Genomic DNA, 25,545 nt, shown 5'->3' with positions numbered 1-25,545 from the left:
TTGCATTTCTATACACCAATAATGAAGCACAAAAACAGAAATCAAGGAATTGATCCAATTTACAATTGCAACAAAAAACATAAGATACCTAGGAACAAATGTAACCAGAGCAGTATAAGATCTATACGCTGAAAACTACAAAAAGCTTATGACAGAAATTGAGGAAGAGACAAAAAAATGGGAAAACATTCTGTGCTCATGTATTGGTAGAAAAATATTGTTAAGATGTCTATACTAGCCTACATATTCAATGCATGCCCTGTCAAAACTCCACCAGCATTCTTCACAAAACTAGAAGAAACAATCCTAAAATTTGTGTGGAACCAGAGAAGACCCCAGACAGCCAAAGTAATGTTGAAAAAGAAAACCAAAGCTGGAGGCATCACAATTCTGGATATTAAGCTGTATTACAAAGCTGTAATCATCAAGACAGTATGGCACTGGCAAAAAAAAAACAAACAACAACAACAACAAAAAAAACCCAACCAACAAACAAACAAACCAGACATAGATCAATGAAATGGAATATAAAACCAATAAATGGACCCACAAATGGATGGCCAAATAATGTTCAACAAAGCAGGAAAGAGTATCCAGTGGAAAAAAGATTGTCTCCTTAGTAAATGGTGTTGGGAAAACTGGACAGTGATGTGCAGAAAAATGAATGTGCACCACTTTCTTACACCATGCACAAAAATAAATTCAAAATGGATGAAAGACCTAAATGTCACACTGGAAACCAAAAAATCATAGAAGAGAAAACAGACAAAAGCCTCTCTGACCTCAGCCACAGTAACATTATACTGAGACGTGTCTCAGGAAACAAGAGTAATTAAAGCAAAAATGAGGAGAGGGGCCAAAATGGCGGGACAGAATGAAAAATTTTTCTTGGCGTCTCTCATCGCTGAAATGCAGCCAGATCAACACTAAACCATTTTGGATACCTAGAAGACTGCTTTCAGGATTAGCACAACAATCTGCACAACTTGAACCACAGAATTCAGCAGGTACACAGCATGGAGAGGTAAACTGGGGGAGAGAAAAGCCACAGAGGGCAAGGAACATTCTTATTTCAGAGACAAGATGGAGATGGGGAGTAGAGTACAGGAAAAGTACTCCCACCCAAAAAGCAGCTGGAGAGAAAAAGAAAAAGTCATAGTGGAAACATTGCAAGGGACTGAACAAAAAAAGGAGAAAGGAAAAGGAGAGGGTTTAAATTCCATTAAGACTGTGGAAACAGGGGGAGTGCAGAGTCTAAAACTCCACAGCTCAACCTTGTGGTGCTCTGGTGGAAAGGGTGAATCCTCGGGAGCAGACTGCGAGGTCCTCGGGGTCCTCAGGCCACACAGGGAGAGGCGGCTCCCCTGCTAGGAGGACATTTGGTAGAGGCAGTGCAGCACCCCCCCACACACAGGCAAAGGTACTAGTGGAACCCAGAAAAAGGCCACATTTGCTGGTATTGGAACAAGGACGTTAAGGGTGAAGCCTCTTGCCAGATGTGTGTTGTGATTTGTGATAATCCCTGAAACACTGCTGCTACACGATGGCACAAACATTTTATGGAGCGGGCTGGTGCCCAGCTGCAGTCACTGGGCCTTTGCAAGGACACGGTCTTGCAAATGTTTCTGGGGACAGGCCTGTACCTGGGCATTGATCAGCAAAACCCTCCTCCAGGGAGCCAAAATGGGTCAAAGCCCCAGTCACACAGAAGTGAGGGGTTGGGAAACACAGCCCCATCTGAAATAAAACACAGGAGGAAGGTGCAGCCTGGCAACCTGACGACTTGGTCATGGACAGTGTAGAAGCAGGGAGTGGACAGAAGCTGGAGACAAAGTACGGGTGCTTAAATGCTGGTGCAGGAGAGCACAGAGTTCTGAGACTAGAGACTGGGTAGTTGGGTGATGCCATTTTCACCCCTCCAGCACATGTGCATACACGCCTAGACATAGGACTGTAATCCACCCCAGTAAGCTAAGCAGTACCATCTAGTGGTGAATGGAGCCATTACACTAAGCTCCACCCAAGTGGACCAACCACACTCTTGAAGAACAACACCGCAAGTCTCACTGCATGCTTAGTTTATGGACTATAAAGTGTTTCACAATTTGACTTCTATGGGAAACCAGATATAATTACAATCATATTTAATTCAGTTCAATGGCCCATCTATTCAATTTGTTTTCCTTTCTTTTCTTATTCTTGAATACAGAAAGAAAAAAAAAACTATTTTTAATTTCTATTTTTGTTAAAAATATTTTTCTTTAGATTTTTCCTACTATATTTTTCACTTTTTTGGAAATTTAAATTCTATTTTACTGACATGATTTCATTTTATTCTAATTTATTTTATCCATTTTTTCAAATTTTCAAACGTTTTCCTTTTTTGTCTTTTTTCCTTTTCCTTTTATTTTCTTTCCTTTTCTTTTCTATCTTCCCCTTTTTTCTCTAATCTATCAGGTCTTTTTCAACAACCTGACCAAAACACACCTAGGATCTAGCATTCTTTTTTTTTTTTTTAATTTTTTTTAACGTTTATTTTTAAGACATAGACAGAGCATGAATTGGGGAGGGTCAGAGAGAGAGGGAGACACAGAATCTGAAGGAGGCTCCAGGCTCCGAGCTGTCAGCATAGAGCCTAATGCAGGGCTTGAACTCATGGACCATGAGATCATGACCTGAGCTGAAGTCAGACGCTTAACCGACTGAGCCACCAAGGCGCCCCTCTAGCATTCTTTATCTGATATTTTTGTGCTGTTTTTAATTTGTTAATTTGTATCTTTTTTTTTTTTTTTTTTAGTTTTTTAATACCTTTTCTTCCTTCAGAATGATGAAACAAAGGAATTCACCCTAAAAGAAAGACCAGGAAGAAATGACAGTCATGGTCTTAATCAAAACAGATACAACCAAGATGTCTGAACCAGAATTTACAATCACGATAATAAGAACACTGGCTGGGTTGAAAATAGATTAGAATCCCTTTCTGTAGAGATAAAAGAAGTAAACAGATGAAATTAAAAATGCTATACCTAAACTGCAATCAAGAATAGTTGTCACAGCGGCAACTATGGATTAAGCAGAGCAGCGAATCAGCAATATAGAGGACAAACTTACGACAATAATGAAGCAGAAAAAAAGAGAAAGCCTAAGACAAATGAGCACGATATAAGAATTAGAGAACTCGGAGCACCTGAGTGGCTCAGTCACTTCAGCGACCAACTTCAGCTCAGGTCATGATCTCACCATTTGTGACTTTGAGCCCCGCGTCAGGCTCTGTGCTGACAGCTCAGAGCCTGGAGCTGCTTTGGATTCTGCATCTCCCTCTCTCTCTGCCCCTCCCCTACTCACGTTCTGTCTATCTCTGTCTCTCAATAACAAATAAATGTTAAAAAAAATTTTTTTTTAAATTAGCGAACTCAGTGACTCATTAAAAACGAAGAACATTAGAATCATAGAGTTCCCAGAAGATGAAGAGAGAGGAAAAAGGGGTAGAAGGGTTATGTGAGCAAATCATAGTGGAAAACTTTCCTAAGCTGGGGAAAGACACAGATCACAATTCAGAAAGCACTGAGGACTCCCATTAGATTCAACAAAAACTGACCATCCAATAGACATCTCATAGTCAAATTCACAAAATACTCAGGCAAAGAAAGAATCATGAAAGCAGCAAAAGAAAAAAGTCCTTAACCTACAAGGGAAGACAGATCAGGTTCATAGCAGACCTATCCACAGACACTTGGAAGGCCAGAAAGGAGTGGCAGGATATATTCAATGTGATGAATAAGAAAAATATGTAGCCAAGAAATCTTTATCCAGCAAGGCTGTCATTCAAAATAGAAGGAGAGAAAAAAGTTTCCCAGACAAAAAAAAAAAAAAAAAAAAAAAATTAAAGGAGTTCATGACCACTAAACCAGCCCTGCAAGAAACTTTAAGGGGGCTCTCCGAGGGGACACAATACCAAACAACAACAACAACAACAACAACAACAACAACAACAAACAAAAAAACCCAAAAAGACCAAAAGCAGCAAAGACTACACAGGACCAGAGAACATCAAAAGAAACTTCAATTCTACAGGCAACATAATGGCAATAAATTCATATGTTTCAATACTCACTCTAAATGTCAATGCTCACTCTAAACATTCCAATCAAAACTATAGGGTAACAGAAGGATAAGAAAACAAGATCCATCTATAGGCTGTTTACAAGAGACCCATTTAAGACCTAAAGACACTTTCAGATGGAAAGAAGGAAATGGAGAACCATCTATCATGCAAATGGTCACCAAAAGAAATCTGGAGAAGCCACAGTTATATCAGACAATCAAGATTTTAAAATAAAGACTGGAACAAGAGATGAAGAAGGGCATCATATCATAATTAAGGGGTATGTCCACCAAGAAGATGTAACTATTGTAAACACTTATGCTCCAAATGTAGAAGGTAAACATTTATGCTCCAACCATGGTGCCACCCAAATATATAAATCAATGAATCACCAACATAAAGAAACTCATTGATAATAATACCAAAATTGTAGGAGATTTCAACACCCCACTTACAGCAATGGATATATCATATAAACAGAAAATCACCAAGAAGACAACGGCTTTGAATGACACACTGGGCCGGATGCACTTAACAGATATACACAGAACATTTCATCCTAAAGCAGCAGAACACACATTCTTCTTCAGTGCACATGGAATGTTCTCCAGAATAGATCACATTTTGGACACAAATCAGCCCTCAACTAGTACAAAAAGATCAAGATTGTACCGTACATATTTTCAGACCACAACACTATGAAATTTGAAATCAACCACAAGAAAAAATTTGGAAAGATAACAAATATTTGGAGACTAAAGAACATCCTACTGAAGAATGAATGGGTTAACCAAGAAGTTAAAGAGGAAATTAAAAAGTACATGGAAGCCAATGAAGATGATAACATATAGCCCAAAACCTCTGGGATTTAGCAAAGGTAGTCATAAGAGGGAAGAATGTAACAATCCAGGCGTTCCTAAAGAAGAAAAAAGGTCTCAGATATACAACCTAACCTTATACCTTAAAGAGCTGGAAAAAGAACAGCAAATAAAACCCCAAACCAGTAAAAGACGGAAATATTAAGATTAGAGCAGAAATCAATGTATTGAAACAAACAAACAAACAAAAAAAACCCAGTAGAACAGATCCATGAAACCAGAAGCTGGTTCTTTGAAAGAATTAACAAAATTGATAAACCCCTAGCTAGTTTGATTAAAAAAAAAAAAAAAAAAAAAAAAGGAAAGGAAAGCAACCAAATAAATAAAATCAAGAATGAAAGAAGAGAGACCACAATCAACATAGCAGAAATACAAACAATAATAAGAGAATATTATGAGCAATTACATGCCAATAAAATGGGCAATATAAAAGAAATGGACAAATTCCTAGAAACATATAAATTATCAAAATTGAAACAGGAAGAAACAGAAAATTTGAAGAGGCCCATAACCAGTAAAGAAATAGAATTAGTAATCAAAAATCTCCCCAAAAAACAAGAGTCCAGGGCCAGATGGCTTTCCAGGGGAATTCTACCAAACATTTGAAGAAGAGTTAACACCTGTTCTTTTGAAAAGAAGAAATGGAAGAAAACTTCCAAACTCTTTCGATGAAGCCAGCGTTACCTTGATTCCAAAACACAGACCCCACTAAAAAGGGGAACTACACACCAATTTTGTGATGAACACAGATGCAAAAATCCTAAACAAGATATTAGCCAACCGGATCCAACAATCCATTAAAAGAATTATTCACCACGACCATGTGGGATTTACACCTGGGACACAGGCTTGGTTCAATATCTGCAAAACAATCAATGTGATACATCACATCAATAAAAGAAAGGACAAGAAGCACATGATCCTCTCAATAGATGCAGAGAATACATTTGACAAAATACAGCATCCTTCCTTGATAAAAACCCTCAAGAAAGTAGGGATAGAAGGATCATGCCTCGAGACCAATATCATCCTCAAAGAGGAAAACCCGAGAGCTCAGAAACACAACAGGGATGTCCACTCTCACCACTATTATTCAACATAGTATTGGAAGTCTTAGCCTCAGCAATCCGGCAACAGAATGGAATAAAAGGCATTCAAATTGGTGAAGAGGAAGTCAAAATTTCGCTTCATACATGACATGGTACTCTATATGGAAAACCCAAAAGATTCCACCAAAAAACTGATCCATGCATTTAGCAAAGGCACAGGTATAAAATCAATGCACAGAAATGGGTTTCATTCCTACACACCAATAATGAAGCAGCAGAAAGAGAAATCAAGGAATTAATCCTATTTAAAATTGCACCGAAAACTATAAAATACTTAGGAATAAATCTAACCAAAGAGGTGAAAAATCTGTACACTGAAAACTATAGAAAGCTTAGGAAACAAACTGAAGAGACGCACAAAAACAAAAAAAAAAGAAAAAAAGAAAAAAAGAAAAAGAAAAAGAAAAATATTCGATGCTCCTGGATACGAAGAACAAATATTGTCAAAATGTCGATACTACCCAAAGCAATCAACATATTGAATGCAATCCCTATCAAAATAACACCAGCATTCTTCACAGAGCTAAAACAGACAATCCTAAAATTTGTATGTAACCACAGAAGACCCAAATAGCCAAAGCAATCTTGAAAAAACACCGAAGCTAGAAGCATCACACTCACAGACTTCAAGACATATTACAAAGGTGTAACCATCGAGATAGTACACTACAGGCACAAAAACAGACACTGATCAATGAAATTATTCTAATGATCAATGGAACAGAATGGAGAACCCAGAAATGGACCCACAAACGTATCGCAAATTTGGTCTTTGACAAAGGAGGAAAGAATAGCCTATGGAATAAAGACCGTCTCTTCAGCAAGTGGTGCTGGGAAAACTGGACAGCGACATGCAGAAGAACGAACCTGGACCACTTTCTTACACCATACACAAAAATAAACTCAAAATGGATGAAAGACCTAAACAGAAGACAGGAAGCCATCAAACTCCTAGATGAGAAAACAGACAAAAATGTCTATGACCTTGGCTGTAGCAACTTCTTACTCATCACGTCTCCAGAGGCAAAGTAAACAAAAGCAAAAATGAACTATTGGGACCTCATCAAAATAAAAGCCTTCTGCACAGTGAAGGAAACAGTCAACTGATGGAAAGGGAGAAAATATTTGCAAATGATATCAGATAAGGTTTAGTATCCAAAATCTATAAAAAACTTATCACACTCAACACCCCAGAAAACAAATAACCCAATAAAGAAATGGGCAAAAGACATGAATAGAAACTTTTCCAAAGAAGACATTCAGATGGCCAACCGACACATGAAAAAATGCTCAACATCACTCATCAGGAAAATACAAATCAAAACCACAATGAGATATCACCTCACACCTGTCAGAATGGCTAACATTAACAACTCAGGCAACAACAGATGTTGGTGAAGATAAGGAGAAAGAGGATCTCTTTTGCACTGCTAGTGGGAATGCAAGCTGGTGCAGCCATGCTGGAAAACAGTATGGAGGTTCCTCAAAAAATTAAAAACAGAACTACCCTACGACTCAGCAATTGCACTACTAGGTATTTATCCAAAGATAGAAAAATGCTGATGAAGGGTCACATTCACTCCAATTTTTTATAGGAGTGCTATAAACAATAGCCAAAGTATAGAAAAGCCCCAAATGTCCATCAACTGGTGAATGGATAAAGAGTATGTGGCAAACAGGGGGCCAACAGGGCAGAGAAGTAGGGGCATCTGAAGTTTCCTTGTCTCCCAAACACAGCAGTGTTGAAGCCAAAGGACTTTGAACTCCAAGAGTCTGTGCAGCAAAGTGACAGAAACGCATCTAAGGACCCACCAGGATAACCTGACAGGCCATAGGTGCATGATTGCAAACTGGGAGAGATAAAACTGGCAGCAGAGGAACAGAGGGGAGGGATCCCCTTCTGTGGAGAGACAAAGGTAAGAGAAAGAGAGGCTGGGGAAGCATAGGACTATATCTGGACAAGAGAAAAACCACGGACTGGGACAGAGAAAGATCAAATCTCTAACTGTGGGACTTTCTGTGGACTGGGGTGGGCTGCCCTGTCAACGCACCTGGGGAGGAGGGGAGGCCGACTCAGTCTTGGTAACTAGTTCAGAGGTGCAGTTCATAGTTGGAGAAAGCAACCCCTTCCCTGGAGTGCTGTGGGAAGAAGGTATATATCCGTTCAAAGGACAAAGACTGCCTGTGCTCGCCAGTCAGAGACCATATATCGGGCAGCACAGAACAGCACTTTCCCAAAACCAGAGCAGACAGAGTGTGAACCTTAAAGATATCAGGATTTTAATCCCAGCTGAACACCAGGAAGGTATGGGAGGCAGCAGAGTGAGACAACCACCTCCTTTTTGCCTGAAGAACAGTGAGCATGTTCTACACCCCCTTCTTTATTTTTCTTTCTTTTCGTAAAATTTTTATTGTTTCACATTTATTTACTTATTTGAGAGAGACAGAGAGAAAAAGAGAGAGAGACAGAGCACAAGCAGGGGAGGGGCAGAGAGAGAGACACACAGAATCCAAAACGGACTCCAGACTCTGAGCTGTGAGCACAGAGCCCGATGCAGGGCTTGAACCCATGAACCATGACATCATGACCCAAGCCAAAGTTGAATGCTAAACCAATTGAGCCACCCAGGTGCCCCTATTTTCCCATCTCAGGATTAGGCTGTACAGTTTCTCTGTCTGGTCAGTTTTCTTTTCTTTATTCCCACCTCCTTCTTTATTTTACTTTCTCACTCTCTGTCTCTGGATTAAGCTGTATAGTTTCTCTCTCTGGTCAATTTTTCTTTTCTTTTCCTTTCTTTTTCCATTCACCTGTCATTTCATTCCTTATATGGGATAAGGGTTGTTCCACCAACACCACTTCTACCCTGTTGTTTACTTACACCTGGTGTTTCTGGTTTCTTGCGTTTTTTTTTTGTTTGTTTGTTTGTTTGCGTGTTTTTCTTTTCTGTTTGTTTTTTGATTGCCTGTTCTCCTTTCCAGGGCAACTTCAATGAACAAACCAAAGCACATCTCATGGGGGGTCCAAAACATCACTACGATTAAAGAGATAAAGTAACCAAAGTCACAAAAACAGACAGCAAGCAACACTCTCCAAAAAACAACTCCTGAAGGGCCAAGTCCTGGATAGTGTGTGACCCCTGTTTAATATAGTAGTGCTCACAGGTGCAGCACATGAACAAGCTTTCATGAACAAACACATAAGGAACAGAAAACTAGCCAAAATGACAAAACAGAAGAATTCTCCCCAAAAGAAATTCCAGGAAGACGGACAGCTGAAGAAATGATCAAACCAGATATAAACAATATAGCTGAACAAGAATTTAGAAAAATAGTCATAAAATTAATCGCTGGACTTGAACAAAAGCATAGAAGACAGCAGAAAATATACTGCTGCAGAAATCAAGGAACTAAAAAATAGTCATGATGAATTTTAAAATGCTGTAAATGAGGTGCAAAATAAACTAGAGGCAGTGACAGCGAGGATTGAAGAGGCAGAGGGGAGATTAAGTGAAATAGAAGATAAAATTATGGAAAAAGAGGAAGCTGTGAAAAAGAGAGGTAAAAAAATTCTGCACCAGGAGGGGAGAATTAGAGAACTAAGTGATTCAATGAAACGGAACAATATCCATATAATAGAAGTTCCAGAAGAAGAAGAAGAAGAAGAGAGAAAGGGGCCAAACATGTACTTAACAAAGCATAGCTGAGAACTTCCCCAATCTGGGGAAGGAAACAGACATTGAAACTCAGGAGGCATAGAACACTCCCTTCAGACATAACTTGAATCAATGTGTACAACATATCATAGTGAAACTAGCAAAATACAAAGATAAAGAGAGAATTCTGAAAGCAGCTATGGACAAATGGGCCTTAACCTATAAGGGTAGACACATAAGGGTAGTAGCAGACCTATCCACTGAAACTTGTCAGGCCAGAAAGGAGTGGCAGGAAATTTTCAATGTGCTGAATAGGAAAAATATGCAGTCAAGAATCCTTTATCCAGGAAGCCTGTCATTCAGAATAGAAGGAGGGATCAAGGTTTTCCCAGACAAGCAAAAACTGAAGGAATTCATCACCACTAAACCAGCCCTACAATAGATCCTAAGGGGGACTCTGTGAGTGGAATGTTGCAAAGACCAAAAAGGACCAGAGTCAGAACTACAAGCATGAAACCTACAGACATCAAAATGACTCTAAAACCATACCTTTCTATAATAACACTGAATGTAAATGGACTAAATGCTCCAACCAAAAGACATAGGGTATCAGAATGGATAAAAAATACAAGACCCATCTATTTGCTGTCTACAAGAGATAAATTTTAGACCCGAGGACACCTTCAGATTGAAAGTGAGGGGATGGAGAACAATCTATCATGCTACTGGAAGTCAAAAGAAAGCTGGGATAGCCATACTTATATCAGACAAACTATATTTTAATCTAAAGGCTATAACAAGAGATGAAGAAGGAAATTATATCATAATTACAGGGTCTATCCATCAAGAAGAGCTAACAATTGTAAATGTTTATGCACCCAATTTGGTATCACCAAAATATATAAAACAATTATTCACAATCATAAGCAATCTTATTGGTAAGAATGTGGCAATTGCAGGGGACTTTAATACTCCACTTACAACAGTGGACAGATCATCTAGACAGAAGATCAATAAAGAAACAACAGCCCTGAATGACGCACTGGACCAGATGGATTTGACAGATATATTTGGAACTTTTCATCCTGAAGCAGCAGAATACTCATTCTTCTCGAGTGCACATGGAACACTCTTCAAGATAGATAACATACTGGGTCACAAAACAGCTCTCAATAAATACCAACGAATTGAGATCATACCATGCACACTTTTATATCAAAATGCTTTGAATTTTGAAATCAACCACAGGAAACAGTCTGGAAAACCTCCAAATGCATGGAGGTTAAAGAACATCCTACTAAAGATTGAATGGTTCAACCAGACAATTAAATAAGAAATTTAAAAATATATGGAAAGAAATGGAAACACAAAATTTAACACAAGAAAAATTAAAACACACAATCCAAACGGTTTGGGATGCAGCAAAGGCAGTCCTAGGAGGAAAATACATTGCAATCCAGGTCTATCTCAAGAAACAAAAAAAATCCCAAATACAAAATCTAACAGTCCACCTAAAGGAAGCAGAACAACAAAGAAACCCCAAACCCAGTAGAAGAAGAGAAATAATAAAGATCAGAGAAGAAATAAACAATACAGAATCAAAAAAAAAAAAAAAAAAAAACCAGAACAAATGAATGAAAGTAGGAGCTGTTTTTTTTTTAAATAAACCAAATTGATAAATCCCTAGCCAGACTGCTCATAAAGAAGAGAGGACCCAAATAGAAAAAAATTACGAATGAAAATGGACTTATCACAACCAATCCCTCAGAAATACAAGCAATTATTAGAGAATACTATGAAAAATTATATGCTAACAAACTAGACACTCTGGAAGAAAGGGAAAAATTCCTAGACACCCACACACTAACAAAACTCAAATGAGAAGAAATCGAAAATTTGAACAGACCCATAACGGTGAAGAAATTGAATCAGTTATCAAAAATCTCCCAACAAATAAGAGTCCTGGCCAGATGGCTTCCCAGAGGATTCCTACCAGACATTTAAAGCAGAGGTAATACCTATCCTTCGCAAGCTGTTCCAAAAAATAGAAAAGGAAGGAAAACTTCCAGACTCATTCTATGAAGCCAGCATTACCTTGATTCCCAAACCAGACAGAGACCCACAAAAAAGGAGAATTACAGGCCAATATCACTGATGAACATGGAGACAAAAATTCTCAACAAGATACTAGCAAATCAAATTCAACAGCATATTAAAAGAATTATTCACCATGATCAAGTGGGATTCATTCCTGGGCTGCAGGGTTGGTTCAATATTCGCAAATCAACCAATGTGATACATCACATTACTAAAAGAAAGGATAAGAACCATATGATCCTGTCAATAGATACAGAAAGATCATTTGCAAAATACAGCATCCTTTCTTAACAAAAACCCTCAAGAAAGTCGGGATAGAAAGAACATACTTAAACATCATAAAAGCCATATATGAAAAGCCCACAGCTAATACCATCCTCAATGGAGAAAAACTGAGTTTTCTCACTGAGATCAGGAACATGACAGCGATGTCCATTCTCACCACTGTTGGTTAACATAGTGTTGGAAATCCTAGCATCAGCAATTAGACAAAAAAAGGAACTAAAAGGCATCCAAATTGTCAAAGAAGTCAAACTCTCACTTTTTGCAGATGGCATGGAAAACCGAAAGACTCCACCAAAAAGCTGCTAGATCTGATACATAAATTCAGCAAAGTTGCAGGATATAAAATCAATGTACAGAAACCGGTTGCATTTTTATACACCAATAATGATGCAACAGAAAGACAAATAAAGAAACTGATCCCATTCACAATTGCACCAAGAACCATAAAATACCTAGGGAATAAACCTAACCAAAGTTATAAAAGATCTATGTGCTGAAAACTATAGAAAACTTATGAGTGGTATTGGCATAAAAACAGACACATAGACCAATGGAATAGAATAGAAACCCCAGAACTAGACCCACAAACGTATGGCCAACTCATCTTTGACAAAGCAGGAAAGAACATCCAATGGAAAAAAGACAGTCTCTTTAACAAATGGTGCTGGGAGAACTGGACAGCAACATGCAGAAGGTTGAAACTCCACACACCATACCAAAAAGGTGTGGTTTCTCACACCATTCACAAAAATAAACTCAAAATGGATAAAGGACGTGAATGTGAGACAGGAAACCATCAAAACCTTAGAGGAGAAAGCAGGAAAAGATCTCTCTGACCTCAGCCATAGCAATCTCTTACTCGGCACATCCCCAAAGGCAAGGGAATTAAAAGCAAAAGTGAATTACTGGGACCGTATGAAGATAAAAAGCTTCTGCACAGCAAAGGAAACAACCAACAAAACTAAAAGGCAACCAACGGAATGGGAAAAGATATTTGCAAATGACATATAGGACAAAAGGCTAGTATCCAAAATCTATAAAGCGCTCACCAAACTCCACACCCGAAAAACAAATAACCCAGTGAAGAAATGGGCAGAAAACATGAATAGACACTTCTCTAAAGAAGACATCCGGATGGCCAACAGGCACATGAAAAGATGTTCAACGTCGCTCCTTATCAGGGAAATACAAATGAAAACCACACTCAGATATCACCTCACGCCAGTCAGAGTGGCCAAAATGAACAAATCAGGAGACGATAGATGCTGGCGAGGATGTGGAGAAACGGGAACCCTCTTGCACTGTTGGTGGGAATGCAAATTGGTGCAGCCACTCTGGAAAGCAGTGTGGAGGTTCCTCAGAAAATTAAAAATAGACCTACCCTATGACCCAGCAATAGCACTGCTAGGAATTTATCCAAGGGATACAGGAGTACGGATGCATAGGGACACTTGTACCCCAATGTTTATAGCAGCACTCTCAACAATAGCCAAATTATGGAAAGAGCCTAAATGTCCATCAACTGATGAATGGATAAAGAAATTGTGGTTTATATACACAATGGAATACTATGTGGCAATGAGAAAAAATGAAATATGGCCTTTTGTAGCAACATGGATGGAACTGGAGAGTGTGATGCTAAGTGAAATAAGCCATACAGAGAAAGACAGATACCATATGGTTTCACTCTTATGTGGATCCTGAGAAACATAACAGAAACCCATGGGGGAGGGGAAGGAAAAAAAAAAAAAAGAGGTTAGAGTGGGAGAGAGCCAAAGTATAAGAGACTGTTAAAAACTGAGAACAAACTGAGGGTTGATGGGGGGTGGGAGGGAGGGTAGGGTGGGTGATGGGTATTGAGGAGGGCACCTTTTGGGATGAGCACTGGGTGTTGTATGGAAACCAATTTGACTGTAAATTTCATATATTAAATAAATAAATAAATAAATAAATAAATAAATAAATAAATAAATAAAAAAGAAAACTTATGAGTAAAATTGACGAAGACACATAGAAATGGAAAAACATTCCATGCTCATGGATTGGAAGAATATTGTTCAAATGTCAATACTACCCAAAGCAATCTACACATTCAATGCAATCCTAATCAAAATTGCACCAGGATTCTTCTCAAAGCTAGAACAAATAATCCTAAAATTTGTATGGAACCACAAAAGACCCCAAATAATTAAAGTAATATTGAAGAAGAAAACAAAACTGGGAGGCCTCACAATCCCAGACTTTAGCCTCTACTACAAAGCACAATCATCAAGACAGTGTAGTATTGGCACAAAAACAGACACAAAGATCAATGGAATAGAGAACCCAGAAATAGACCCACAAATGTATGGTCACCTAATCTTTGACAAAGCAGGAAAGAGTATCCAGTGGGGGGGGAGGGACAGTCTCTTTAGCAAAAGTTGCTGGGAGAACTGGACAGCAATATGCAGAAGAATGAAACTAGACCACTTTCTTACATCATACAGAAAAATAAACTCAAAATGGGTGAAAGACCTAAATGTGTGACAGGAAACCATCAAAACCCAAGAGTAGAAAGCAGGCAACACCCTGTTTGACCTCAGCTGCAGCAATTTCTTGCTCAACATGTCTAAAGGCAAGGGACTTAAAAGCAAAAATGAACTGTTAGGACCTATCAAGATAAAAAGCTTCTGCACAGCAAAGGAAACAATCAACAAAACTAAGAGTCAACCAAGATGGAATGCGAAAAGATATTTGCAAATGACATATTGGAAAAGGGTTAGTATCCAAAATCTATAAAGAATTTAACCAAACTTAACACCCCAAAACAAATAATCTAGTGAAGAAATGGGAAGAAGACATTAATAGACACTTTCCAAAACATCCAGGTGGTGAATAGACACATGAAAAGATGCTCAACATCACTCATCATCAGGGAAATACAAATCAACACCACACCTAGATACCACCTCACACTGGTCAGAGTGGCTAAAATTAACAACTTAGGAAACAACAGATGCTGGTGAGGAAGTGGAGAAATGGGAACCCTCTTGCACTGTTGGTGGGAATGCAAACTGTTGCAGCTGCTCTGGAAAACAGTGTGGAGATTCCTCAAAAAATTAAAAATACAACTACCCTATGGCCCAGCAATAGCACTGCTAGCAATTTATCTAAGGGATACAGGGATACAGTTCAAGTGTCCTCAGTAAGCCTTGTTCAGTGACGGTAGCCAATGAGACAAGCAAGAAGAAAGTGGATATTATTGACTTGACTATAGAAAGCTCTTCTGATATAGAGGAAGACCCTCCTGCCAAAAGGAAATGCATCTTTATGTCAGAAACACAAAGCAGCCCAATCAAAGGGGTTCTCATGTATCAGCCATCTTCTGTAAGGGTGCCCAGTGTGACTTCGGTTGATCTGGCTGCTATTCCGCCTTCATTAGCAGACTACTCAGTACCATTCCACCACATGCCAATATCAAGCATGTCATCAGAATTTCCAGGAGAACAAAGAAGAAATGATATTAATAATGAACTGCAGCTTGGATCATCTTCTGATACTGTGCAACAATGAATTACAAAATAAAACAAAAAATTTGCATTTAAAAAAAATCAGGAGTGCTGATTCATAGGGGCACATGTACCCCAATGTATATAGCAGCTCTATCGACAATAGCCAAATTATGGAAAGAGCCTAAATGTCTATCAACTGATGAATGGATAAAGAAGATACGGTTTTTATATACAATGGAATACTACCTGGCAATGACAAAGGATGAAATCATGCTACTTGCAGCGTCATGGATGGAACTGGAAGGTGTTATGCTGAGTGAAATAAGTCAGTCAGAGAAGGACAGATATCATATGTTTTTACTCATATGTGGATCTTGAGAAACTGAACAGAAGACCATGGGGGTAGGGAAGGGAAAAAAATAGTTACAAACAGAGAGGAAGGGAGGCAAAGCATAAGAGACACTTAAATAAAGAGAACAAACTGAGAGTGGATGGGAGGGTGGGGGAGAGGGGGAAATGGGTGATGGGCACTGAGGAGGGCACTTGCTGGGATGAGCACTGGGTGTGGTATGTAAGTGATGAACCACGGGAATCGAATTCAAAAACCAAGAGCACACTTTACACACTGTATGTTAACCAATCTGACAGTAAATTATATTAAAATAAATAAATACATAAATAATAAATAAATAAATAAATAAATAAATAAATAAATAATAATAAATAAATAAATAAATGTGTTATTTCCCTTAAAAGGAAAAAAGAATATGGTAAATGGGATATGACTCGGCAGTCAAAAACAATGAAATCTTACCACTTCCAACAACGTGGATTGAACTAGAGGGTATTATGCTAAGTAAAATAAGTCAGGCAGAGAAAGACAAATGTATGATTTCACGCATACACTGAATTCAAGAAGCACAACAGATGAACATAGGGGAAGTGAAGGAAAAATAAGATAAAAACAGAGATAGAGGTAAAATCATAAGAAACTCTTAAATACAGAGAAGAAACTGAGGGTGGCTGGAGGGGAGGTGTGTAGGGGGATGCGCTAAATAGGTGATGGGCATTTAAGGAGGGCACTTGGGATGAGCACTGTGTGTTATATGTAAGTGATTAATTGCAGGGTTCTAATCCTGAAAGCAACACTATACTGTATGTTAACTAACCTGAGTTTAAACAAATAAATTTTTTAAAAACTGGAAAAAAAGAAAATGAATATATAACATCAAAATTTGAGTAGAACAGCTAAAGGAGTGCTGAGAGGGAAATTTATAACACTAAACGCATATCCTAGAAAGAGAAAAAGCCTCAAATCAATTACCTATCTCCATCATAAAGAACTTAGAAAAAGAACAAAATAAACCCAAATCAAAAAGAAAAAATATATAGATAAGAACAGAAATCAATGAAATTCAAAACAGGAAAATAATAGAAAAAAATCAGTGAAACAACTCATTCCTTGAAAAGCTAGTGAAAATTGACAAACCTCTAGCAGATCTGACAAAGAAATAAGATAAAAGATAGAAATGACCAATGTGAGGAATAAAAGGAAATATCATAAAAGACACAGTATACAGCAAAAATATAATAAAACACTGTAAATAATTCTATATACATGAATTTGACAACTTAGAAAAAAAATAATGAATTCTTAGAAAAAAATTACCACTACTCACCCATATGAAATAAATCATTTGAATAGTCCTATAACTTTTAAGGATATTTAATCCATAATTTCAAAATGGCCAAAAAAAAAGTTAATACCAAAATTCTATATACTCTCTTCCAGAAAACAGGAGAGAACTTTGGGGTTTATTTTATGAAGCTGGCATTACACCGATACCAAAACCAGACAAAGACAGTACCCAAAAAGACAACTATACACCAATATCCCTCACCTATATAGATATTAATATCCTTTTCAACAAATGACTAAACAATTTAGCAACATATGAAATGAATTATCACCATAACTGACCATAACATAGACTTGATTCCAGAGACACAAGCCTGCTTCAGTAATCAAAACGCAATCAATATAAGCCATCATAATATTAACAGCCTAAAGAAGAAAAATCTCATGATTATATCAAATCTGTATAGTATTGGTGGAGGCACAGACATATAGAACCCCAAAATATACTGATAAAAATGTGCCCACTTTATTTTTAATAGCTCAAAGGCATTTCAATGGAAGAATGATAGTCTTTTTAACAAACACAAATGATTCTGGAACAACTGGACATTCTTAGATAAAAAAAGAAAAAAGAGCTTCAACCTTAGTCTCATCGAACCTTATAGATTATTAACTTAAAATGGATCGTGAACTTAAATATAAGACATAAAATTATACAACTCTTGGAAAACAAGTTGTTGGAGAAAATCTTAAGGATCAAGGGTCAGGCAAGGAGTTATCAGACTATTCCAATGTACAACCCATAAAAGGAAAACTTGATAAGTTGAATTTTGTTAAAATTAAAATTTTTTGCTCTGTGAAAGACTCTGTTAAGAGGATGCAAAGACACGATATACATTGGGAGAATATATTTGCAAAACACTTATCTGACAAAGGACTAGTATCTGGAATTACATTAAAAACTATCAAGAAATCTGGGTGCCTGGGTGGCTCAGTCGATTGTGTCAGACTTCAACTTAGATCATGATCTCACAGTTAGTCAGTTTGAGCCCTGCGTTGGGCTCTGTGCTGACAACTCAGATCCTGGACCCTGCTTTGGATTCTGTGTCTCCCTCTCTCTTTGCCCCTCCCCAGCTCTATCTCTCTCAAAAATAAAGAAACATGAAAAAATTTTAAAAAGCAAAACTATCAAGAAATCAATATTAAAAAAACAACCCAAGCAGAAAATGAACAAAAAACCCGAATGAAGAGACATGTCACTGAAGAGAATCTACAGATGGCAAATAAGCACATGAAAAGATCCAACATCATTATCCACTAGGAAATGCAAATTAAAGCCACAAGGAGATAGCACTATAAACCAATCTGAGTAACTAAAATAAAAAATAGTGATAACACCAAATGCTGGCAAAGATGCAAACAAATTGTATCATTTATACATTGCTGGTAGGAAAGTAAAATAGGACTCTGAAAAAAGTCTTACAGTTTCTTTGAAATCTAAATACGCAACTACCTACCGTCTGTATTATTGGGCATTCATCCTAGAAAACCAAAATCTTTTGTTCACACAAAAACCTGTAGAGAATCTTTCTGTTGTAGCTGCCTGCTTGTACCTTAGGTGCTATATCTAAAGTGTGACCTTGTCTAACCCAAGGTCACAATGATTTACAACTATGTTTTCTTCTAACAGTTTTACAGTTTTATCTCTTACATATAGGTCTTTGATCCATTTCCAAAGATACCCAGTTGCCCCATCACCATTTGTTGAAAAGACTAGTGAATTGTCTGCACCTTCATCAAAATCAACTGACCACAAATATATGGATTTATTTCTGAACGGTCAATTCTATTCTACTGATCTCTATATCCGTTCTTAAGCCATCGTCACATTATTTAATTATTATAGCATATTATTGTATATATAATAAGCATAGTACAGTAGTAAACTTTGAAAATGAAAAGTGTGAGCCAACTTTGTTATTTCTCAAGATGGCTTTAGCTGTTCTGGGTTCCTTGCATTTCCACATGAATTTTAGGATCAGTTTGTCAATTTCTGCAAAAAGACAGTTGGATTTTGGTATAGATTACACAGAATACAGCATATCTTTCCATTTTTGTATGTTGTCTTTAATTTCTTTCAACATTTTTTTTGTAGTTTTCAACGTACAAGCCTTATATTTCTTCCATTAACTCCTACTTCTAAAATGAGGACACATACTAAAGTCCCAAGAGATTAAATGTAAGTAGCTTTCAAATTCATCCTCACTCTGTCTTTGGTGAAATCTCTGTTCCCTACTGGAATCTATGCTGACCACTTTACCCCGGTTTTCAAGAACAAATGAGCCAATAATCTGGGTTTAAGATACTGTCCTGCTGACTCAAATCTGCAGTCTAGCATTTCACACAGGTTAAACAAATTTACATAACATTGCACATGGTACTGCTAGTATACTCAAGACAAGGAGAGTGGTCTCTTTTCATATCCAAGACATTTTAGAGCAATGACAAGACCTGGAACCTAAAGGGATTAAGTCCAAGTAAACTATATGTGGTAGTTTATGTACAAACACATGCATCTAACCTAGTAAAACCAGAAAACTTCCCCCTACACTGTGAGGTATGTGTTATTAAGATTGTTTTTTTCCCAATGTAACTTTCTTTCCCAATGTAACTGGTTAAATAATTGGACTTAATTGAAATTCACAAGTATTGTAATTTACTATTCAATGCTTATTTAAATCAAGTTATTCAGATATTCAAACATACTCCTAATTTGATTTACATTTTACTGGCAAATATAATACATTATGTTGTAAGAATTAAAAATACTTTACTGGCATAAGACACTCAGAAAATTAAGTTATTCTATGATTAGCAATTGAATATATTAATATTAGGGGACTATTATCAATAGAACGTACACCAATTTGATTCTTGCAAGGTGTTACCTCAACATTCATTTAAAAGAACTAAAAGCTACATTTCTTGAGATATAGCTTGTAACAATGTGATTTGTTACATAAATCAAGTTTTACTAGACAAAGGATGGGTTTGGACAAAGTGATTTATAACTCACTATGGAATCCAAAAAATGAACTGGCAAGCATGGGAACTAAATTCAGTCTCCTGCTTATTAACACTATGTTTTAACTCCCTGAGTTACCCAATCATACTGAAAGAACAAGGACTTTACACTACTATGGTTTTAATGGATGTTCATGAATTGTTCAGTGTGGTAAAAATTCATAAAATGAAGCAAAACAGATCGATAGTTGCTTGTATCATAACTCAATGACTAGAAAATGATGTAAAAAATAACTTAAAAAGACTAAGTAGTTACTTTAAATAACAGTGTATGGGAAAAAATGGTCACTAAAGGCATCTTAAATGGAGTAAAGTATCGTTATGATGGTTACTTATTTGATATTTTAATGATAACTTTCTTTATTGGAAAAGCCAAGAGAATAGAACATAAAACCATTAAAAAATAAAAAGCTTGAAAAATCACATTTAAATTCCTTGCTTCTAAGGTCTTCTTCATACTGCAAATACAAGATTTCACAAAGTGAAAAAAGGTAATTATGCTGTTAAATGTAAAGTTCTATTTAGGAGTCAACCTTTCAAAAACTTATCTTTCCATTTGGGTATATATCTGCATTACTAAGTTATTAAATACAGGTTTCCTTTTTGCTTCCCAATAACCAAAACAGTTCAAAGTTAGGTTTGAGATTAAATTCTTATTTTATAGAAGACTCCTTTCTTCTCCAAAACAAAGAGTTTTGGTTTAGTTTAAAGATAGCCCTGAGGAATAGGAATATCCTTACATAAATGAAGAGGGGGGAATATTAAGATTAAAACACCTAAATTAAACTTGGAGCGGTTAAGAAGACTACTTGGATACTTAACTCCAGGGGCTAAGAAGACTTATGCTACATTAAATATGTACCAAGATTATATTTGGAGGAAAATGCAATTAAATCAAAAAATAGGATTTTTAAGTGTATAGGAACTTACTAGAAGACTTAGAGATTGAACAGAAGAAGAGAGAATTATCTGATATAGTTCTAACCCCACTAGTAGCAACTGAAAGGAGCATGTTGCTTGAGGAAAGTAGGGTCAACAGTAAAACCAGAAGAAATGGGAACAGTTCCTTAGGAAACATTTTAAGAGAATCACTATAAGCTTAGGGCAATAGGTCCTTTTACTAAAGCCCTGAAAAGGGTAGTTTCTGCTAGAATGACATTCAGATAAATGTAATGAAATCACTTTTTACAAAAGAAACTTCTGGGATTTATCTAAGAAATACAAAATAATTAAGGAACTTGAACTAAAAGAGATAGATACCAGCAAACCTGGGACTGAAAAGGGCAGATTGGGAAGGGACGGACCAAAGCATTGAGCTAAATCAAACTTTAATGATTAAAGATATCTTTAAAACTTATCAAAATTTCACCAATTTTGCACACCTATGTTATTTCAAACTTTAGAAAACTTTTTAAGACTTTAAATTACAACATGATCCAGTAGAAACAACTTTCATTTGAAGGCCAACCACCTGGAATCCAGTTCTAGCTGTACCACACAGTGATTTGCACTATTTAAGGTATATGGGAGGAGAATCACAAAACCTTCTAAACTTTAGCTTCCTCCCATAAAAGACAGTAATATGTTCCCTGTGTGGACTAAATAAAAAACATACTATAACTGTACAAAGACACAGATTGCAATGGTTAAAGAACACCTGAGTATGGATGCTGAAGAGGGAGCCTCTGACCTCAGAATACTATGTGAATGTGTAGTGAGGGCCCAGAGGTGGTAATCTTTTTTGCACAAGGTGTAGCTTAGAAGGGATGTGTGCAGTGTGGCAAGGAAAGGAAGAAACATTTCTCAAGCCAGTCACTTTGGCCAAGGCCTTGGTGAGCACCGGAACTAGTCAGATTGTGCTCTTTCTCTGATTCGTGCCAAGGAGACTGAATGGCCTAGAGATGAAGAGAGGCAAAGAAAGTCAGAAGACAGAGAAGTATGAGTTCTTATAGCAAGAATTATCGTATACTATTTCAGGATGTCTGAAATTATGGAACAGCTTAATGATATAAAAAGGATATTGTATTAAGTAGTAAAAAACACATACAACTAGGAAGAGATATTTCTGGGATGTCTCAGCAACAAGAGACAGAGTCCCAGGTTAGTAGCAGCTCTACATTCCACTACCCACATGTAAGCAGAGGCTACCAGCCTCCTACCACCACTGCCATCACTGAGTCCATGAGTGCCATGAGGCTCAATTCTGCGATTTTACAACAGACTCTTTTGGCACCAGACATGACAAAACCCAAAACACACATGTGGAGACCTGAGTTCAGTAATGTTTGGGGGAAAAGAAAAATGCTTAAAGTTCTTTTCTGGGGAATTGTAAAGTGATACACCATAGAAAAGTAGGAGAGCAATGTTAAATGTGTAAAACCCATCATCCAAATCCAAATGGCAAACTTAATTTCCCATCCATTTGAATAAAACAAACATGCCACAAATTAAGATTGATTTTGCAAGCAAAAGATAGCAAAGAACATTACATAATGATCTTCTGAGCCTTGAAATAAAATCCTTAATGATTCAATTTAAAGGTTGGCACTTCAATTACACATGTTGGAGTTTCTGGGTTTTTTCACTGGGGACATTCCAATACCCTCACTTTCTAAGGGTAATGTTAACTTTAACTCAAGGTACTTTCTGAGTTTACATTTTTTTTTTTTTTTTGTAAACAGAAAATCCCAAACTCTAAATATTTTATACTGAAAATGTCACTGGGTTCACATTGGAATATACAAAATAGTTTACAAAAAAGCAGGGAAGGGGGCTGATAAATCATAAATATTGTAAAGGTACATTTTAAAATATCATCTTTTCTAATTAGATCCACTTTTTCTCACAATTTGAATGAAAATCTGGAGTGTTAAGAACTTAATTTGAATGATAGCTGAAATATAACTTTCTATTTATTTTCCTATTTTTAGTATTTTCCAGAATTTGTTTAATGTCTGAACTGAACTTTCCCACAAATCATTTCTCTACTTCACTGACTTCTTTTCTGATTGCTAGTATTCTGCTCTATACTTCAAAATGCCTCATATAAATCATAAAACTTATAGAAAAATGTGTGTACATTACTTTCCCAGAGTTAATAGGAAAAACCTCTTTGTTTCAATATTTGTTATTAACATATTCTGAAATGTGTGAGTACACCTGCATTCTAGTGCTTACTTCTGCTAGGTATTCAAATTATTTGTATATATTAACTTAATCATTATAGCAACTTCATAAAGTAGAAACTATTATTGTCTTCATTTTGTAGAGAAGGAAACTGAGGCATAGGGATAGTATACAGCTAATGACCCGGACCCAATTTTTAGTTTACTAAGTATCTTATATCAGCTTAATTTTTGTGTGTGTGATTATCAGTCCTTGTATTCAAAAAAGTATATCCTCTTAACCAGTGTTTCCTACACTGTTTCTCTAGTTCATTTAAGTCTCACTGACCTAAACTGACCTATAGCTGATAACCATTAAGCTCTTAATAAGTTTTTTAGTGTGAATTGGATTGAGCTAATTAATTGAACTATACTTTTCTTTTTTTAATTCCAGTATAATTAACACAGTGTTATATTAGTTTAAGGTGCACAATATAATGACTCAATTATATACATTAGTCAGTGCTGATTAAGATATGTATACTCTTGGGGCATCTGACTGGCTCAGTCAGTAAAGGATGTGACTCTTAATGTCAGAGTCATAAATTCAAGGCCCACATTGGGCATGAGGCCTACTTAAAAAATAATTTTTAAAGGTATGTGTATTCTTAATTCTCTTTATTTGACCCATCCCCCCAGCCACTACTCCTCTAGCAACCACCAGTTTGTTCTCTGCATTTAAGAGTTGGTTTTTTGTTTTTCTCTTTTTGTTTTGTTTTGTAAATTCCATATATGAGTGATATCATATGGAATTTGTCTTTCTCTGACTTATTTCACTTAGCATGATACCTTCTGGGTCCATCCATGTTGTTGTGGATGGGAATATCTCATTCTTTTTTATGGCTGAATAACATCCCTATGTGTGTGTGTGTGTGTGTGTGTGTGTGCGCGCGCACACACACACACAGCACATCATCTTTATTTATTCCTCTATCAATGGGCATTTGGAGTTTACATATCTTTACAAATTAGTGTTTTCATTTTCTTTGGGTAAATACTCAATAGTGGAGTTACTGGATCATATGGTAATTCTATTTTTAATTTTTTGAGGAACTCTATACTATTCTCCAAAGAGGCTATACCAATTTGCATTCCCACCAACAGTACACAAGGATTCCTTTTTCTCCACATCTTTGTCAACGCTTGTGGTTTATGTTTTTTATTTTAGCTATTCTGAAAGATGTAGAATGATATCTTATTGTGCTTTCAATTACCATTTCCCTGATAATTAGTGATGTTGACTATCTTATCATGTGACTGTTGGCCACATGTATGTCTTCTTTGAAAAACGTCTATTCTGGTCCTCTGCCCATTTTTAAATCAAATTCTTTGTTTCTTTGGTGTTAAACTGTATAAGTTATTTATATATTTTGGATATTAACCCCTCATCAGACATGCCATTTGCAAATATCTTCTCCCATTCAGTACACTGCCTTTTTGTTGGTGGTTTCCTTCACTGGGCAAAACCTTTTTATTTTGGTGTAGTCCCAATAGTTTAACTTTGTTTTTGTTTCCCTTACCTCTAGAGACATATCTAGAAAAATGTTTCTATGGCTAATGTCAAAAAAAACACTGTCCAGTTTTCCTTCCAGGACTCTTAGAGTTTCAGGCCTCACCATTTAGGTTTTTAATCCACTTTGAGATTATTTTTGTGTATTATGTAAGAAACTGATCCAGTTTCATTCTTTTCCAATGTGGCTTTCCATTTTTTCCAGTACCATTCGCATAACATTGTATATCCTTTCCCCCTCTGATGCAGGTTAATTGACCATATAAGTATGGATTTATTTCTGGGCTCTGTGTTCTGTTCCATTGATCTTTGTGTCTATTTCTGTGTCACTAGTATGCTGTTTTGGTTTTACAGCACTGTAGTATATCTTTAAATATGAAATTGTGATACCACCAGCTTTGTTCTTCTTTATCAATATTTGGAGTATTTTGTAATTCCATAAAATTTTAGGATTATTTGTTTTAGTTCTGTGAAAAATGTCACTGGAATTTTGATAGGAATTACATCTGTAATTGTATCTGTAGATTTCT

General features: G+C 36.6%; 1 protein-coding gene across 7 annotated transcripts in view; it reads right to left on the bottom strand.

Moving 5' to 3' along the window:
- The window catches only part of PHKB (phosphorylase kinase regulatory subunit beta), a 259,181-nt gene that overhangs the window by 114,626 nt on the left and 119,010 nt on the right, over positions 1-25,545 (bottom strand). The window lies entirely within an intron of this gene.

The sequence above is a fragment of the Panthera leo genome, chromosome E2 (assembly GCF_018350215.1).
Source record: "Panthera leo isolate Ple1 chromosome E2, P.leo_Ple1_pat1.1, whole genome shotgun sequence".
NCBI classification, from domain to species: Eukaryota; Metazoa; Chordata; class Mammalia; order Carnivora; family Felidae; genus Panthera; species Panthera leo.
Note: the sequence above shows the minus strand (reverse complement) of the source record. Positions and strands in the feature narration are given on the sequence as shown.